This window comes from Furipterus horrens, unplaced genomic scaffold, assembly GCF_987537825.1.
Source record: "Furipterus horrens unplaced genomic scaffold, mFurHor1.1.pri manual_scaffold_5, whole genome shotgun sequence".
Classification (NCBI taxonomy): domain Eukaryota; kingdom Metazoa; phylum Chordata; class Mammalia; order Chiroptera; family Furipteridae; genus Furipterus; species Furipterus horrens.
In genome coordinates, this window is record NW_028327175.1 from 20,846,721 (window position 1) to 20,854,615 (window position 7,895).

Genomic DNA, 7,895 nt, shown 5'->3' on the forward strand with positions numbered 1-7,895 from the left:
CCTTACCTAACAAAAAACACTGAAATTTAAGTATGGTTAAACACTACCCATAACTCAGAATTATTCAGTTTTAATTTATTTTAAAACAAGGACTTACTAAGAATATACATATTGCCATAATTAATCCTATGTTTTGCAAATATGTAATTTGAATTTTTATTTGTTTACATAGATGGTCTAATGGTAGAAAAACTTAGGTTTGAATCTTAAGACTTGACTCTCAGTTTAACCACAAACTGTTATATTACATATAGCTTTAATTAGATACATATCCTGCACCTTAGCCTAATATGAGAATTATAGTATCTTCTTTACAGGGTTTTAAGAAATAGTAAGATGATTAAATTGAAGCAAATCCCTACCTCTCTCCCCAACAAAATATTCTTCAACTCTTTTCATTTTGCCAAAATTAGAGTTCAGATTTTTTTACAATAAAAAAAAGTTTTGTAATAAAACTGAATCGGCGTGGTTTTATCTTGACAATAAATAAATAAATTCTGAGATGTTTTAAATTAAATTACAGTGGCCAGAGCATAAGAGACAAACAGCCTGTTAATAACTGTGAACCAGCAAATAAAAAACAGCTCATATTCATGTATGTCTTGTGGGATTTTAGATTAACTTTTAGGTGTCTATTTCTGCAATTATCTCAGTGAGAGAATAGCCAGGCACTAAAAAAACCTCAGGGGCCTCTGCTTCTTTGTATATGAACTTTTAGGGGTTGCCCATAACCTATCCAAGGGAACAAACACTTTTTTCTTGGGTTCTGCATCTATCTTGTTTTCAGAACTACCTTGTTTTTCAGTTTATACCATCCTCTTTGTCTATAGCTAATGTGAATAATGTGGCAAATAGGACCAATAAAATGGCATTGGTCTGGTCAAAATAACATAAAGTATATAAGACAAAGTGGAATCCGTCATGTCAACCAAGATGGTGCCAGTCAACCATGACACTTTGGTTCAAGATGGAAACTACCTAAGTCATGCTAGATACATCTGACAAGGAAGCACATTTAAGATATCTGCACACGTGACCAGAACATCCAAGTCTGCTGAGCAGGACCACCTGTACATTGGCTCTTAGGGAAATGCCCCACTTGTCATCAGGGGTATCAAGTAATTTATCAAGAGACCCAGAAGGGTAGAGTACACCACTCTCACGGGATAACAGAGGCATGTTCCAGGCCACTGCTGAGACAACCAAGCCTCACACACCACAGTGCTGCTCCATGCCACACTTATCTCCCTTGGCATCAGCCACTGAAGGCCCTGCTCTGATAGACTGAGGACTTTGTCTGCCCCATTGCCCACCTGGTTCCAGAAATCCTTTCTTGAAAGATGCTGGCAACTCCCTTGCCTACCATATACTGTCTTCAGACTGAGACTCTGGGACTTGGGTTTGTTATCCCCCAGTTCTCTCATGTGAAGGTATTACTGATTGTTTCTGAGTGATTAGTGTTGTTATTAGATTAGTATAGATTTGGATCAAATCTGTATTAATATATATAAAAGCTGAGTGAAACTGTATTAATAAAACCTGAGTAAACAGCGTAGTCACCTGTGTTGATTGGTTAAATTCTTAAACCATTAAGAATATAGGAAGATTAATTACATTCAACATACTTACTGGAAACACCATACTAATGTAGGAATGGAGTAAGGTATATAAAATAAAGGACATATTAATTCTGCACTCATTAAAAAATGTATATGCAATGTCCTTCAGTAAACATTCAAAATAATGCAAATATTTATATTTTGTACATATATACATTTTTTAAATTTAAGTTCTTTCTTTCACCTTAAAATTTTACCAGGCTTTGATGAAGGAGACTATGTACTGAAGTCCCTAGTTCAATTCATGATATGTTGATTATATCTATCATTAAAGTTCTCTACCTTTTTGTAACAACATATGAAAAAGCTGTTGGCTTTAGAAATGTAATTTAAGAAGTAATTTGTCAAAACCACAGTTACCAATTACATAATCATCAAAGAATAATTTGCTTGCCATTTAAAGGGTAAGTCATATAGCTAAAAGTGTTTTCTGTATGATAACAAAAATTTGTGTATGAACTGAAACAGATGAGAAAACAAAGAATCTGTTTAAAACAGAGAACTGAGTTTCAGTTATGAATTTTGATGCTCTAAGGAAGAAAACTATTGCTATATAGAAATACATTTATAATAACATGTAAATTATATACAGATGAAAAATAAACTATATGTCTATAACCTATCAGAAAGCTAATGTATAATTTGTTCTATAAAGTAGATTCTTTTGATTGAATTTAATTGTAAAATCCCATTATTCTTTTTGAATTTCTTATTTCTGCTTAAGGCATATTCACCCAGCCTCAAGTGAGGATATAATATAGCTTTTAGTCTCTAACCCTCTGCTCTCATTCCATTAAACATTAAGTCTTATTGATTATTCTTTAAATATTGCTCAAATCACTCTTATTGTTGTCACGCATTGTAATTTCCTAGCTTAGACTCTAATCAACATCTCTTCCTTCTATTTCAATAGCTTCTTAATTTGTCTCTCTGCCTTTGTCTTGCTACCCTTTAAATTAATCATCATAGAGAGGACAAAGTGATTGCTCCAAAATGTAAATCTGACCATGCTCTTTCTTTACTTATAAACTTCAGTGATTTTTCCACTAAGCTGAAACTCCCTCATAGGATATAGGCAGCCATATGTATGTAACCCCTTGATGCTACCTACTCTAAATGTAAGGCTCAATGGCTTTTATGCAATTATTCATTTATAGTAACCAGTATTTATTGAACTTACTATGTGCCAGTCATTGTTTCTGATGCTGAAAATAAAGACGTATGGGGATTTTTTTCTACTTATAGTTTTCTTCAAGTTTTAAGTTTTAAGTTAAGGAGAGTCAGCCGACAATGGTTCATCAGTTGTCCTGCATGTTTTTCCTGGATATAACAAGAATACATAGCTCTGACCACTCTTTACCTGAGACATTTACCAGAGCATTCTTCCAGCAAACAGACATAGAGGATGATATAACGTCTTCACCCCAACAAAAATCGCTTTGCTTCTCCTTGCTATAATGCAGTCAATTCCCTAAGTCGTTGTTCCTCTATAGTACCCCAACCCAATAGATGTACAGTTGTTATGGACTGAAGGTTTACATTACCTCAAAATTCATATATTCAAGCTGCAGTTGTCAATGTGAGGGTATTTGGAGGTGGAGCCTTTGAGAAGAAAATGGGTTACATTAGACCATAAAAATAGAGTCCCTGTGATAGGATTAGTGCCTTTATAAGAAGAGAAAGAAACTTGAGAGCGTTCTTTCCGTCCGTAGCAAGGAAAAGCATGTTTGCACACAGTGAGGAAGCAGCTGTCTACAAGCTAGGAAAATAATTCCTCATGAAGAGTTGACTCTGCTATCACCTTTATCTGGACTTCTCGGCCTCCATACCTGGGACAAAATGGATGTCTTGCTTAAGCCATCCAGTCTAGGGGATAGCAGCCCGAACTGACTAAGAAGCAGTCATCTGCCATAGGCCTTGTATTACCATGGGTATTTGGGGGAAAAGCACAAATGAACATGAGGCTATATTACTGCTTCTCCATGTGTAATGAAGTACATTTTCTCTGACCCAGCATCTCATGTCTTCTGCCAACATCTATGAAAAAGTAACAAACTAGCTTGTTAGTTACTAAGTCCTGTAATATCACAGGCCCTGCACAGCCCTTGAGAGCAGGTTCCTCTTTATTCTTGTATTCTTTCTATGCTTGGAATAAAATAGTACATATACCTTCATCTTATTTCTGAAACATACAAGAGATGAAAAAAGTAAGTAAGTTTACAATTGTTACAAGTAAATTGATAAAATAATAAATAAATAATAATATAACAATTAAATCTCTAACATAAAGTAAAATTGCCTGTGGCCTAGGCACATATAGAACCATACTTTTAAAAGCCAAGAGATAGGTGGGTTTTTTTTTTTTTTATATATATAGGCCAATTAACTGCTTGACAGAGCTTATCATACTTATTATTTATCACCCTTTTTCCATACAAAAATAACATGTTCTTCTTTACAATAGTAGTCTGAATTATTAGCCACATTTAAAACATATGAAATTTTTTCTTCTTTAGATAATGTTAATGGATACTTTTATATATTATATCATTTTTGAAGCATTTTATAAACATTTTCTTATTAAATCTTTACAATTGTTATGGGTCAGCTATTGACTCCACTTTTTAAATGAGCAAGTTGAGGTTTGAAGGGACTATTATTAATCTGCCTAAGGAGACAGAAGCTGGTGATGACAGGTTGAAACTTGAACAACAGCAAGTGGATTAGGATCAGAGCACCTAACCACACAATTTACTATTTTTTTTGTCCTGTATTAGAAAAAAATACAAAACAAAACAAAACAAAAAAGAATTATTTCTTCTAATCACTATGCTGTATATCTGAAACTAATACAAAATAATATTGATGTAAACTACTGAAAAATTAAAAAAAAGAATGTTGATCACCCAGTAAGCCAAATCGGTACTTTTTATTTTCTCATCTGCACTAAAAGTACACAAAGCAGGAGATACTCTTCTTCTAGCCTATTTGTTAAATAAAAATTGTGCAATATTTCTTAAGTGGGAAATAATAAAAAAATATTAAAATAGATTTTGGATTCCTTTGATAGACTTGAAGTCTCTAAGTACACCACCGGGCAAGCCGTCCCAAAGGTCAAAGGGAACAACAGCTCACACATCAAAATGTGCTCAAATCACATCAACATCAAACACAGGAAGAAGAGAGAACAGTAGATTTGGGAGCTTAGGACGGGTAGGTGTAAGTAGAAATGCAGTGCTACGTGAGCCCTGGGTAAGTGATGCTGAAGCATCTTGCTTCTCTGCTGCATCTGCCTTTTGCAAGACAGGGTGCACCTTAGGAATATGGCAGTAACTTTGAGCGAAGAGCCCTTGGGCTTATGACACACACTTGCTAATGGTAAGACATTGGCACAACTGGTTTCACCAATTATTGTTTTAGATTAAGCAGACGAGTTTTATTATCAAATGTAACAATTTTACAAAACTTCAGTAATAATTATTACTACCTTTGTTACAGTATTTCAGAGCTTTCAGCAGAAAACATCTTAAGGCAGCAAACATCAAGAACATTTTATATATTGTTTTTCTGACCTTAACCGCCAGTTATCACAAATTTTCCCATGAAATAAATATTTTTTCCTACTGCAGTTAAAAGGTCATTGTCAGTTGGCTGAAAAGGGAGTCTTTGGCTCTCCATTCAATGTATTAAACAAAGTAAATGAAAATAGCAGCCACATAAATCTGCATGGCATTGCATAAAAGCAAAGCAATATAACCAACACATTCACTTAGTTAATCAGATTGTATTTTTTTTTTTCTTACAATTAAGTGAAGTATCAGATTTGTGGTCATAGAGTAATTGTTCAGCTGTGGTATGATTATGACTTGATTCTTCCAACCCTCTCATTAGGTAGTTCGTATTTGTCTTAATTTTCTCTGTATTTTCTCTTCTTCGGCGCTGCCTACGGAGGTGGCACCTATCTCTTAGTCGGCACCATGGCTGCCCTCAGACCCCTCGTGAAACCCAAGATTGTCAAGGAGAGGACCAAGAAGTTCATCTGGCACCAGTCAGATCGATATGTCAAAATTAAGCGCAACTGGCGGAAACCCAGAGGTACTGACAATAGGGTGCGTAGAAGATTCAAGGGCCAGATCTTGATGCCCAACATTGGTTATGGGAGCAACAAGAAAACAAAGCACATGCTGCCCAGTGGCTTTCGGAAGTTCCTGGTCCACAACGTCAAGGAGCTTGAAGTGCTGCTGATGTGCAACAAATCTTACTGCGCTGAGATTGCTCACAATGTCTCCTCAAAGAACCGCAAAGCCATTGTGGAGAGAGCGGCCCAGCTAGCCATCAGAGTCACCAATCCCAATGCCAGGCTGCGCAGCGAAGAAAACGAATAGACAGACTGTGTACACATTGTGTTTGTGTTAATAAAACCATAAAATTCTGCCATCAAAAAAAAATTTTTTTTTCTCTGTGTTTTATAGCCTCTGTGGAAAACAGTATGGAATTTCTTCAAAAAATGAAAAATGGAACTGCCTTTTGACCCAGATATTCCACTGATAGGATTATACCTTAAGAATCCTGAATCACCAATTCAAAAAAATCTTTTGCACCCCTATGTTTATAGCGGTGCTGTTTACAATAATCAAGTGCTGGAAACAGCTTAAGTGCCCGTCAGTGGATGAGTGGATCAAAAAACTGTGGTACATTTACATGATGGAGTACTACACAGCAGAAAGAAAGAGGAAACTTCTACCTTTTGCCACAACATAGGTAGAACTGGAGAATTTTATGCTAAGTGAAATAAGCCAGTCAGTGAGGGACAGATGCCACATGCTCTCACCTATAAGAAGGATCTAATAAACTAATGAACAAAATAGAACCAAAGGCATGGAAACGTGGAACAGACTAAAGGTGACCAGAGAGGAGTGGGGAGGGAGGTAACGGTGGAAAGAAGGGGAAGGGACTAGACAAAGAACATGGATGAATGACCACAGACATGGACAACAGTGTGGGAAGTGACTGTGGAAGTCGGGGGAAGGATGGGTGGAGGAGGAAAAATTGGGACAGCTGTAATAAAATAACAATAAAAATGATTTAATAAAAAATTAATTGAAAACAAAGGTTAAATTTCAACTTGAATTTATAAACTTTAAAATGTAGTAACTTTAACTTGTTCCAGCTGTATCGATGATAATTGACATAATATTGTGTAAGCTTAAAACACACAACAGGATGATTTAGTACCGGTACATATTGCAAAATGACTACCAAAATTATGTTAATTAATATATTCATCACCTCACATAATTACCTTTTCGATACTGAGAACTTTCAGTATCTACTCTTGTAGCAACTTTAAAATGTGTAATTCAGTACAGTCACCATGCCTTGCATTACATCCCCAAAACGTATTCATCTTCTAACTGAAAGTCTGTGCTGCTTTTAATAATTTTTTTTGTCACTCTCTTACTCTGCCTATTGGCCATACATCCTCATTTGTCCTACTGTATTAGTGGTTGATTTCACTCTCTCTCCCTGTTTCTATAATCTTGACCCCCTATTGAAATAGTCTTTAATGAAGTCTTTCTGGCCATTCTTAACAAATAAAAGAAGAGTTTTTTCTTTACACTTCAAACTATTATAAAAACCAAACACTGTCGGGTGTGATGCTACATCCCCATATCAATTTGTACCTGTCACACAACCTCTAGAGAACTTGCTCTGCATGTTCCTTACAGTCTTTTTCTTTTTTACTTTCTTTGCCTAATCTCTAGTGTTTAATAAATCAAATTATCAAAATTGTTAGAATTGTGTATAAAGCAAGGAGTTAAATTTTAAATGATGTTTTAATGTTTAGACTTTGTAACAGTGTTTTAAAGAAACTTGAAATGATTTTCTCCATTATTTTTAATTTGAGACTATTCAGAAAGCTGCAGGGGCAGAAGTACTAAATGTGAATGAAGAAAATGTTACTATATTAAAAACAGGGTATAGAGCACAGGAATTATACAGATTTTATAAAGCCATAGATGGTCAACAAAGCTTAACATTTTGTCTGTGTGCAAATACTTATTGTATATAAATAAATAATCAATTTTTTGCAATCATCTCTTGCTTTTTGCTGATGTATTTGTCAACAAATGGAATACTTCAGGTTTACTGGACTGGCACACCAGTTTCATCTCTAGGATTTTTTTCTTCATATCAATTAAGTCTGACTAAATGGCAATGGTGAAAAGGACCTTCAGACACGATCATCTGAGTTAGATGAGCCAACTACAGACT

The 7,895-nt window shown here is 35.2% G+C and overlaps 1 pseudogene; it reads left to right on the forward strand.

Moving 5' to 3' along the window:
* Window positions 1-5,586: 5,586 nt before the first annotated feature.
* Window positions 5,587-6,040, forward strand: LOC150008259 (large ribosomal subunit protein eL32 pseudogene; annotated as a pseudogene).
* Window positions 6,041-7,895: the final 1,855 nt, after the last annotated feature.